Source organism: Argopecten irradians, chromosome 4, assembly GCF_041381155.1.
Source record: "Argopecten irradians isolate NY chromosome 4, Ai_NY, whole genome shotgun sequence".
Taxonomy (NCBI): Eukaryota; Metazoa; Mollusca; class Bivalvia; order Pectinida; family Pectinidae; genus Argopecten; species Argopecten irradians.
Window position 1 is genome coordinate 185,576 of NC_091137.1, and position 12,760 is coordinate 198,335.

At 37.1% G+C, this 12,760-nt stretch overlaps 1 pseudogene; it reads left to right on the plus strand.

Moving 5' to 3' along the window:
* The first annotated feature begins 1,552 nt into the window (after positions 1-1,552).
* The window catches only part of LOC138322022 (NFX1-type zinc finger-containing protein 1-like), a 54,834-nt pseudogene continuing 43,626 nt past the window's right edge, over positions 1,553-12,760 (plus strand).

Genomic DNA, 12,760 nt, shown 5'->3' on the forward strand with positions numbered 1-12,760 from the left:
AAAAAATATATAAGTCAAAATAATTTGATTTCGCACTCTTCTTAGCAGTAGCTTGCCGCATATCCGGAAGTTCTACTTCTATGTCGATATAAGGAGTTTTATAATGGAAGCCTCAAGGCGATATAGTTTTTTCATGGTGAGTGGCAATTAATTCATTTTTGTTTCAACAATTTTTAACGCTTAAGTAAAATTAAGGGAGGTAATGGTCAGTGCCTCGAGTAAGAGAATTTTAGTAAGCTTGAGAAGACATACTAGAATCCGTCTTCGTGCACTTCTGTTTTTGATTACGTGCATGAACTTGACCAGTTTGTATCACAGACGGATCTGGTATGCGTATTCTGTATAAAGAGAGGGATTTATGCACATTTGCAGTCTTTATATTTGATGATTGACTATAATGATAACTCATATAGCGATCTTATTAAAATGCATAATTTAGTGTAATATAGGTTACAATAATGTAATTTATTATATGCGACATTAATTATAAAAAGGATCTGCCGTTGTCATGTACTAAGTAAGATTGACTACATTAGCTGCGTACTACCAATGTTCGTACTTCAGCTATTATAATACACTGAGGCCACAGACTACGACAAAGATAGCCCGGGCAAGTTTCGTTAAAATCATGCTATTCACGCAACATGTCCATATGCATAAAATACTCATGTATTCATCATCTAGTGGTTAAAATCCACGAGAATAATAGAGCCAACCTGTAGTAACATAATATCATGAACACCTGCAGCGCTGACAATATGTTTAACATAAAACATTGTGCACACCTCAATGAAACCTTATGTTTTTAGTTGACGTAAGATGGACCTTGGTTTATACACTACAGGCATTTTCCCTTTTTCCCTCGGCTTAACTTTAATTCATAGTTTTGCCATCAATACAAAGATTAAACATATCATGGTCATGATTTTTGAAAGCATGAAAATAAGAAAATTATACTTTAATTTTAGACAGTCAGACATTCAAAACCGGAAGTGCATTTTGTATTACATTATTGTATGTAAGTTAAAATGTTATTTTTTTTATTTCCAAAGTCTACTAAAACTATCTGAAAATTATTGAACTTTTGTATCATATCAAAGTTATTCTCCTATATTTAACTATTTAAGAGCATATTTAAAGAGCATATATATCGTTAGCCTATACAGAAGTACATCTGCCAATCTAAAAATGGCCCATATAATTATATGTTTCTGGTCACACAAAGACAAAAACTGCAATACATACATAGAAAACTCGTGATTTTTGTAGACGCTTGATGATTCTTAACAGATGCATAAGTGCTTTAATTCTTTTGAAACCATACATAAAAATAATATTGGTCAAGGAAGTAATATCAACAGTTATTTTCCATATAACACTGGATCCTTATAGACAAAGGGACAGATCGCCTTGAAAACTCAACAATCTTTTGTCCACACTGTTAGAATTACTTATTTGCCCCATATAAAAATGATATACAATGTACACGTATTTGTTTCAAAATAAAATTCATAAATCCCATAATTTTGATTTTTTGTTCACTTACGTACTGATGACATCTACAGTATGGCAAGATGATCGAAACTGGTCACATAAACCAAAAATACAAATGCTGGTTGTGTGTTATACAAATCACGCCCTAGATCAATTCATGGAAGGTATAGTCCAATTTCTTGACCAAAAAAAACAAAAGACATTTGTTGTAATGAAATTGTGTGGGTTGGAGGAAGATCTGGAAGCGAATCGATGGAAGAGTTTTCGTTAAAAAAGCGTCGTCATCGTTATTCATGGGGTGGAAGGCAAATACACGAAACAAAACTAGACCAATTGTACAAATCCATAACAACACAACATAAACATATATCATTTATAGCATACAGTCTTTGCCACCTTGAAGATACAGTCCTCGACATTCAGCATTTACTGCAATTTATGGATCCCCAACACGCTAGATTCTTTGTCGAGAACGAACAACTTCCACCTGAAAAAAAAACCATTCACCAGAAAAACTATATCAATGGCTGGAAGCTGACGAGAAGACTTTGCTCCGAAGATCTCACAATGCCTACGAAAATACCTCTCATTTTGCAACAGAGTCATTTGTGAACATAGATACAACTGTAAGCTCAACGGAAGTGGAGAACGAAGAAGACGAAGCAAACAAAGTTGAAGATGAGAGGCGGATAGAAGATGACGATTTTGGTGTACACTTTCAAGGAAACATTGGTCTTGATGTCGATAAGAAAATAAGAGAAATAATACAGTCCAATACTCAGGTTGATAAACTATTTCAATCATTATTAAAACGGGAGGCAGGACTGATATTATTCGAGCTAAAAGCAGAAAGCAGGCTGAATATGAAAGAAGTTCATGGGATTAGGGGTAGTTTGCACAAATTGAGACGAGGACGCCGCTGGAAACTGTATCGATACTGGGTTGACTTATATAAACAACATCAAACTCAGCATATTGGTGAACTAAAAACGAATTATTATAAACCAATCCAGGACTACGAAAAAGAGAAAAAAGAAGTTGATGCTGAAATATTGCGAAACTCTACAGTGATTGGTATGACAACTACCGGAGAGCAGCGAGGTACCAGGATGTTCTCATGGAAATCGGGCCACGAATCGTTATTGTAGAAGAGGCCGCGGAAGTATTGGAAGCACATATTGTCACTGCGCTCAGTCCGCAATGCGAGCATCTCATTCTAATAGGAGACCACAAGCAATTTGAACCGAAACAGTCGGTTATCCAGCTGGCACTGGAGTACAACCTATCACTTTCTATGTTTGAAAGAATGTTGAACAATGGCATGAAAAACCACTGCCTTCAACGACAACACAGAATGCGACCAGAAATATCTACACTTGTTCGGGATATATATGATGTCCTAGATGACAACGAAAATGTTCATCAATACGAACATATCAAAGGCGCCCGAAAAGATGTGTTCTTCATCAATCACAACCAAGCTGAGGACTACGCTGACGATATCAGGAGTTATTCCAATAAACACGAGGCTCAGTATATTGCTACTCTCTGCAGATATTTACTGAAGCAAGGATACGAAGGTTCACAAATAACAGTTTTGGCTGCGTATACAGGTCAAATGTTCTGCATTCGAGACTGTATGCCTAGACAACTTCAAGAATTTGAAGACGTTAAGACAGTTGCTATAGACAACTTCCAGGGAGAAGAAAATGACATAATTCTATTGTCAATTGTACGCAGTAACAATAAAAGCAAGATAGGCTTTCTGTCGTGCAAAGAAAGGATTGTATGTCATCGGGAATTTTAACATGTTTAAAGCTGGAAATAGACGCTGGGCTGATGTTGGCAGGTCAATTTGGAAAGTCTCTGCCACTATACTGTCAAAACCATCCAAACGCCGAAGGAATACAAGCAGAAGACGCTTCTGATTTCACGAAATCGCCAAAGGGAGGATGTCAATTAAAATGTGACTTTCGATTGTCCTGTAGACATGCATGCAGGCTCCACTGTCACCCTGTCGACAAAGAACATACCAAATATGTGTGCAAGCGAACTTGCGCAAAAACATGTGAAATGATCACATTTGTCAACAGATATTTCATTTTGACAAGAATTGTTAATGTCCAATGATCATGACAAAAGTCCTACCATGTGGACATAGCGGCGTAATGAAATGTTGTGAATCAGCACAAGAATTCCGATGTGATACCGTTGTAGAACGTGAGCTTGGGTGTGGGCATTTGGTTAATCTAAAATGCCATGTCGATACTAAAACATACAAATGTGGGGTAATCGTTACTAGAATACTGGAGCCATGCTCACATGAGGCAGAAATACAAAGAAGTACAAATGCCGTGTTATGGTAACGCGGTCTCTAGAGTCTTGTGGACATGAAGCCGAAATGGAGTGCTGCTTTGACGTCCATTCATATCAATGTAACGTTAACGTAAATCGTATTCTATCCAAGTGTGGTCATGAGGCTGAAATGAAGTGTTATAAAAATCCTGCAGATGTTCTGTGTGACAAAATGTTGACGAAAACCCGCGGATAATGTGGACATAACTATGATGTTATTTGCAGCCACTTCAACTGTTCCTACGAGAGACAAAATAGATGTGAGGAGACTATCACTAAATCATAGAAATGTTCATATAAGTGTAAGGTAAGGGTAAACCGTATTCTAACCAAGTGTGGTCATGAGGCTGACATGAAGTGTTACCAAAATCCTGCCAAAGTTCTGTGTAAAAAGCTTTTAACGAAAACCCGCGGATAATGTGGACACAACTATGATGTCATTTGCAGCCACTTCAACTGTTCCTATGAGAGTCAGCACAGATGTGAAGAGACTATCACTAAATCATGGAAATGTTCTCACACACAAGTGATGAAATGCTATGAATCTTGCTACTACCTGAGTTGCCAAGACAAATGCCTGCAACTTTGCGACCAAAATCACGAATGTCTAAGGATATGTCACTTTCCTTCGAGCTGTGAATGTAAAGTGAAGGTGGTAAAGATTATACCGAAATGTGGACATGAGCAGGCGATCCCATGCTACATGGACCCTGCGGAAGAACGTTGCCGGAAAATGGTCAAGAAACGCCTAAAGAATTGTAATCATGAAAAAATTAGGAAATGTTCGGTGGATCCTTCTTCATACAGAGATGGAGTGACGTGTGATGTCCTCGTGTCAAAGACAGTTACTATCAACGCTTCCTACATGTAAAGTACTTGTGAACAAAACATTTCCATGCGGACATTCCATAACTGTTGAATGCCATTCTGCAGCAAAGAAAACTTGTTCCTCGAAGTGTTTAACAAAAATGTCTTGTGGGCACGATTGTCCCAGACAATGCACCGAGTGCTTCGACATTCTGACGCATGGTGAATGTAAGGAGTACTGTGGAAAACGTCAAATATGCGGACATACATGCAGCAGTAAAACATGTGGATCATGTAAGCATTGTTATAAAAGGTGCGAAAACCTGTGTCCCCATCGGCGTTGTGAACACTCGTGCTTTCGTGAATGTATCCCATGCAAACAGAAATGCCCTATACAATGTACACATCGTAGTTGTTCCCGTTTGTGTTATGAGGAATGTGACAAACCCCCGTGTAAACAGTCATGTCCGAAACTCTTGAAATGTAAACACCCTTGCATGGGATACTGTGGTGACCCTTGTCCAAACCTGTGTCTTGTCTGTGACCCAATGAAGTGGAATGAGTTCGATGATGAATGACTTTCCGTTGGTGATGTCCGTATTGTACGTCCTGAAAACTGTTGTCACGAACATGTTGCTAGAAAGTTAGAAGAATTGTTTGCCAAGAGAAACTCCACTCTATGTCTATTATGCTGTCCAACATGCGAAAATATCATTAGATGGCACCGACGATACACCAACCGCTTGAACAAAAACAACAGGAAAACGATGCGGCTATGAAAATGATAGTAAAGATGGGATCAGGAAAAGTCCAGATGAAACCTTTATACCCGACCATATGTGGAGGTGTAGAAGAGGCTCGGTCATATTTGAAGCAATTGGACATTTCTGGTTTTTGCAAAACAAATTCGACGAATGTCAGAAATTCCTAGAGAAAACCTACACTTGGGGTGTATCCTTGATAATCTAAAGTTCTCAGCAGATATACGCCACCAAGATACATCTTGCATCAATCAGGCGTTTATCAAATTGGCTGCCACATGGCTTCTACATATAGCTAAAGGTCGTGAAACGTACATTTTGTCATCCGATTTTGAGGAAGAAACGTTGGATGAACCTGATGATGATGGTTTGCAGGAGAGCGAAAAGAAGGCAAAAGCAAATACAGTATCAAATGCAGCTTTACTATATGCTGATACCTTCATCATAAATTCTGAATTGTTTGGTTGTGCTGAGCTGGAAAAAGTACAAGACACTCTGGGTTTACATGCGTCACAAGGATCCGAAGTCAAACGGGTCATCACCTTTCCTTGTCTCCAGGCTATCGGTATACACACAGATGATTGGCTCATATGTCCTAAAGGTAAGTACATCGAATTTACTGATCTTTGCTAATGGATATTTCCTCTTTCAAACCAAATATGATACTTTCGTTCTGGGATTCTGTAGTGTAATTATTTACATGTAACGATTGGAATTTGTTGCTCGAGAGGGGTGGAAAATTTGAAAAATATAAAAGCTTCCATCTCATGTGATGATATATAATTGCTATTCGTCAAGAAACATTAAGTATATCTGTTTCAGTCTACCGCGACACCTGTTTACCCTTTTCAATCTTTCCCTGCTTATTGATTTAGTTCCATTTCGTTGATTTAGTTGATGTGGGGTGCATATTACAAAACGAATTAACGTAAAATAATGAAATGCACATAGTATTACATTATTGGTTTGATATTTAAAAGAAACGTATTTCCGCTAAAATCCACTGTAAATGCTGTGTTTTGATTCGTCAATATTAAGTGAAAATATAAAAACTGATATTTTCACTCGGATTAAAATACCACATACTTGCTCACCATAAAACTTATATATCTCTACAAAAAAACGTAATCAAGCGAAATACTTACAAATATCCCAGCCGAGAAAAATGTAGGCAGAAAATATATGATATCCTATTAACTATATTACTAGCATTTGAATAGCACAAACACACAAAAAACATAAAATGATTAATTTTACTTTTGGTGTATGCACAACAAGTACTTCATTCCATATAGGATATAGTGCCATGGATTTTTCTAAGGATGCAATTAATTACTTGTAATATTCTAAATCTTAAGTAAAAATTATAACCTCAAAACTATTCAATGGCAGTAATGGTTTATAGTAAGTAACTTTTGAAACTGAAGAAAACTAATATATTCTTCTGCTCTTGTTTTGAAGAAATACCGTTTGTCAGCGATGAAGAATCTTTGAGCGTTTTTGTACTTATCACGTTAAAATATCACTGGTCATATGTGCTTTGGGTTGTTAAACATAACCGAATCTTCTATTTAAAAGGTCATATTGGATCTACCTTCTTCAGCGAGGAGAAGTGCTTTCAATGCGAAACTGGAATTCCATTGGCTTCAGCCTATGTAAGTAAAACACATACTTAATTACATAAGTCACCGGACTATAAATTGGGACTATTATTTATTTTTACTTTTTTAACGAGTAATTGCATGAATATTTTAGATAGACAAACCTAATACAATCGGAGTCGAAACTGTTTTATAGCATTTGAATTGTGACATCATCCTTGTAAGCTACATTTAGGCTGAAAATGTAATGACGTAATATTATTTAGATCAATTTCATAAGTTGTTTAAAAATCATTAGTTTTAAAAAACATTTTATAATATATTTGTACAAACAGGAAACATTCTGGAACAATAATGAGGATTCTCAAAATCGTGCAAACAATGGACGTAGTTCTTACCAAAACAAGCGTGGCAAGAGAGGAGGCGGACGAGGTGGGCGTGGATTAGGTAAAAAAAACTCCGAAACAGTTTGCAACAATGATGTTCAACAAATGCTGCCATCTGGAACGATTAATATGAAATCGCCAGACCAGAAAACGTTTCATCAAAGAGGAACGGGAAGAGGGAGAACGTGCTGATGTTAGAGACTGGTTACCTCCGGGGTCGCCAAACCAGACCACGACCATCAGAGGACAGAGATATGAGTCTGCGCGTCATGGATGGTAGTGGTGCTATAGAGAACAGTGGTAAGTAATATGACACAAAACACTCAGGTGCTTCCCACAGGTGGTCACGAGGGTTTTCGAACAAGGGGCCAAAAACAGTCCGAGGGGGCGGACCGGGGGGCACAGAGTTGGTGGCTTCGTTTCAAGGAAGATGGGACCAGTAAATGACATATCGGATGATTCGGCAGAGTTGGATATGGGTCCACGGTGACGCGTTGGCATGCAATGAGTCCATAGAATGGCTGATCAAAGTGAAAGAGAGGTGAAGGTTCTACTGTAGGGTAAACAGAAAATGGAACGGGGTCTGGATGCAGGTAGACAATAACAACTAGCAATGACTACAGTTCGTTGGATATTTGACGAGTCAACAACCATCCACAGGGCAGAGGGCAGCGGGTTATACGAGCTGGAGCATTCTCTAGTGAATTCGAGGCTGTAAGATTGTGATCAGGCTTGGCGCGATGCCCCTGATATAGTACTCTGTCTCCGCGATTTGGAACATAAAGGATGATGTTTTGAGTTGGCTACTCTGTCTCCTTTTTGCGGATTGGTGTACTGTGTACATAAAAGTATGTCGACTTATTGTTTTGAGTTGGCTACTCTGTCTCCTTTTTGCGGATTGGTGTATACTGTGTACATAAAGTATGTCGACTTATTGTTTTGAGTTGGCTACTCTGTCTCCTTTTTGTGGATTTGTATACTGTGTACATAAAGTATATCGACTTATTGTTTTGAGTTGGCTACTCTGTCTCCTTTTTGTGGATTTGTATACTTGTACATAACGTATATCGACTTATTGTTTTGAGTTGGCACTCTGTCTCCTTTTTGTGGATTTGTATACTGTGTGTATGTCGACTTATTGTTTTGAGTTGGCCACTCTGTCTCCTTTTTGTGGATTTGTATACTGTTTAAAATAAAAAAATATCGGACTTAATGTTGGGAGTATGGGCTCCTCCCTCTTCACTTTGTCCCCCTATCTCCTCTTTACTGTGTACATAACGTCTTTCTACGCTCTCCCTCTCCCTCTGGCCACCTTCCCTCTTCCACTTCCTACTCCTCCAGACCCTCTCCCCTACCCTCTAACCCCTACTCTACAATATCGACTCTACCCTCCTCCCTTCTCCTACTATTGGACTACCCTATCATCCCCCCCCCCTTTCCCCACCCGCTCCCTATAACGGTTCTAAATAAAAGAACCTAGAATTTTTGTTGTTGTTGTTGGAACCTTTTTGTACCATTTGGGCAGAAGCATGTTCGAACGGTATAACATAACATCATATTGATCTTATTGTTTGGAGTTGGCCACTCTGTCCTCCTTTCTTGGTGGAGTAGTGTACCGTGTACATAAAATATGTCGACTTATTGTTTTGAGTTGACCACTATGTCTCCTTTTTGCGGATTGGTGTACTGTGTACATAAAACATATCGACTTATTGTTTTCAATTGGCCACTATGTCTCCTTTTTGCGGATTGGTGTACTGTGTACATAAAATATATCGACTTATTGTTTTGAGTTGGCCACTCTGTCTCCTTTTTGCGGATTTGTGTACTGTGTACATAAAGTATGTCGACTTATTGTTTTGAGTTGGTCACTTTGTCTCCTTTTTGCGGATTTGTGTACTGTGTACATAAAGTATATCGACTAATTGTTTTGAGTTGGCCACTCTGTCTCCTTTTTGCGGATTGGTGTACTGTGTACATAAAAGTATGTCGACTTATTGTTTTGAGTTGGTCACTTTGTCTCCTTTTTGCGGATTTGTATAATGTGTACATAACGTATATCGATTTATTGTTTTGAGTTGGCTACTCTATCCCTTTTTGTGCATATCTGTATACTGTATACATAAGAATATCGACTTATTGTTTTGTGTTGGCCACTCTGTCCCATTTGTGCAGATTCTGTATACTGTATACATAAAATATATCGACTTATTGTTTTGAGTTGGCCACTGTGTCTCCTTTTTGCGGATTTGTGTACTGTGTACATAAAATATGTCGACTTATTGTTTTGAGTTGACCACTATGTCTCCTTTTTGCGGATTTGGTGTACTGTGTACATAAAACATATCGACTTATTGTTTTCAGTTGGCCACTATGTCTCCTTTTTGCGGATTTGTATACTGTGTACATAAAATATGTCGACTTATTGTTTTGAGTTGGCTACTCTGTCTCCTTTTTGTGGATTTGTATACTGTGTACATAACGTATATCGACTTATTGTTTTGAGTTGGCTACTCTGTCTCTTTTTTGGATTTGTACTGTGCCACTATATCCTTATTGTTTTGTTGGCACTCATATTCTATACTGTATACATAAAGAATATCGACTTATTGTTTTGAGTTGGCCACTCTGTCCCATTTGTGCAGATCTGTATACTGTATACATAAAGAATATCGACTTATTGTTTTGTTTTGGCCACTCTGTCCCATTTGTGCAGATCTGTATACTGTATACATAAAATATATCGACTTATTGTTTTGAGTTGGCCAATGTGTCTCCTTTTTGCGAATTAGTGTACTGTGTACATAAAATATGTCGACTTATTGTTTTGAGTTGACCACTATGTCTCCTTTTTGCGGATTGGTGTACTGTGTACATAAAAATATATCGACTTATTGTTTTAATTGGCTACTCTGTCTCCTTTTTGTGGATTGGTGTACTGTGTACATAAAACATATCGACTTATTGTTTTAATTGGCCACTATGTCTCCTTTTTGCGGATTGGTGTACTGTGTACATAAAGTATGTCGACTAATTGTTTTGAGTTGGTCACTTTGTCTCCTTTTTGCGGATTTGTATAATGTGTACATAACGTATATCGACTTATTGTTTTGAGTTGGCCACTCTGTCTCCTTTTTGCGGATTGCTGTACTGTGTACATAAAGTATGTCGACTTATTGTTTTGAGTTGGTCACTTTGTCTCTTTTTTGTTGGATTTGTATACTGTGTACATAAACGTATATCGACTTATTGTTTTGAGTTGGCCACTCAGTCTCCTTTTTGCGGACTTGTTTCATGAGTTATCATCATTATCAAGAGAATGATTTCTGTGCATCAGTTAGATTATGGAAATTCTGACTGTGAAGTACGATAAGAATTCGCCTTGATGAATATTTAGGCGTGAAAACTCGAAATTAAGTCGCCATAGATATATGTTTTGGTTTGTAGTGTGTATTGTAATGTAATACTAATTTTGATATTTGATTTGATGAATTATGTTATTTTCTATTGTGTTTTAAGCTTTGGATGTCTGGAGCATCAAGTAAGTGCCATTGGATATAACGATGATTTCCTGATATGGAATCATTGATGTAACTACTGTCAGTTAATAATGCCTTGAACTATGTTTGTAAGTGATAGACTAACGGTAACCTACCAGATACTTTAAACGTACATATTTAGCGGTCATAATATTTTAGCGCATTGTCCGTTTGATGCGTTACGACTGCGCTAATTGCACTTTTTGCAAGTCTGTGATACAGTAATTATTTTACAAGCACGAATCTAGCATTACAGTAACGTATTCAAAAACAATATTGCGCTAAATGTAGTACGTTTATAGTGAGGTAAAGGGGAGTACCTGTCGTATGCTTTGCCCTGGAATATACATTACTTTTTATAATTGATGAATTGTATATCATGCTGCATTCACGACATACCAGGTGTTCTATACTACTATGACATAACTAAGTTCCGCCAATGATAGTAACCCTGAATATCGACCATATGCATGATGTCCAGACATTTCACAACTTAAATTTATTCTTAACTTAATTTTCCATTACAGAAGTTTAGTAAAACTCCAAAGATTCCCCCTCACTTCTGTAATGCTCTTCTTTGAATGATTTAAAGTTAAGAATGATCTGGTGACCTATACCTTCCATACACAAGTGCAGTCACTTTTTATGGGTCCATAATACATAAATAGTTATAATTAGATTAAATAATGTATAAGTTATGAATGTAATAACTCTTGTTTTCAGTGTTCGAATGAAAGCGTTTATTCAACCTAATTCGTTGGTTTTATTAGTTTAACGTCCTATTAACAGCCAGGATCATTTAAAAACGTGCAAGGTTTGTTGGTGGAGGAAGGTCGGAGTGCCCAGAGAAAATCCACCGACCAGTAGTCAGTACCTGGCAACTGCCCCACATGGATTCGAACTCGAACTCGATATATAATCGAAACACATACCTTCGTAACTTATAGTAAATAATATTGTAAGTTGCTGTATATATATCCGTGTAGAATTAAATTTAGTATAGTGCACTTTGTGTCAACCTATCAGAAGTGTCAAATTCACAATAGTATTTGATATATTTGTTATGTTTGTGTCAAAAGAAATTCTGTTTTTGTTACACGTGATTTTTCTGGTTACATTGTATTTGGTTTGAACTCGATAGTTTGCTTACTTATTGCTACTTTCATGAGGGGTATTGGCTTCTTTCGCAGTTTAGTTGTGTGTATACAAAATTAAAAGAGAAATAATTAAACTGATTGACAAAAATTATTAGTAAGCCAAAAAAAGAAGTCAAGCTGATATCAGGCGTATTTTATGCTTATCAACTTTGTATAGGTTATGTATAAGAATCCTTTTTACAGCTGTCACCTGTTAAGAATTTTATGCCGTTAATCAAATACAAATGTATCTTATCAGGTTAAAATATCAAACACATTTTGGCCTTGGAAATAACTTCCATTCCACTCTTCCTAAATGGCGGTTTTTTTCAATTTTGTATAACACATAACTACATGTAATTACGCTTACGATATCAATGAGAAGCATTAATTGTAGGGAGAATCATCATGTTTTGGTTTAGTTGTGAAATTGTATTGTTTTATTTATGCTTTTTTTCTGGAGTGCTAACATTAAACCGATGTAGTGTTATGGTAACTGTTTGCTGAGTGATATGGATATAGTTTTATAGAAATGATAAAAGTAATGGAATTGCTTTTAATATAACTTTATATTTACATTTTCAATGCAGTCCCACTGTCCAGTTGGCATTCTTATGGGCTTCGAATGCCAGTAGAAAGACATTCAATGTTTAAACACGACATTGATCATTTTAAATACAA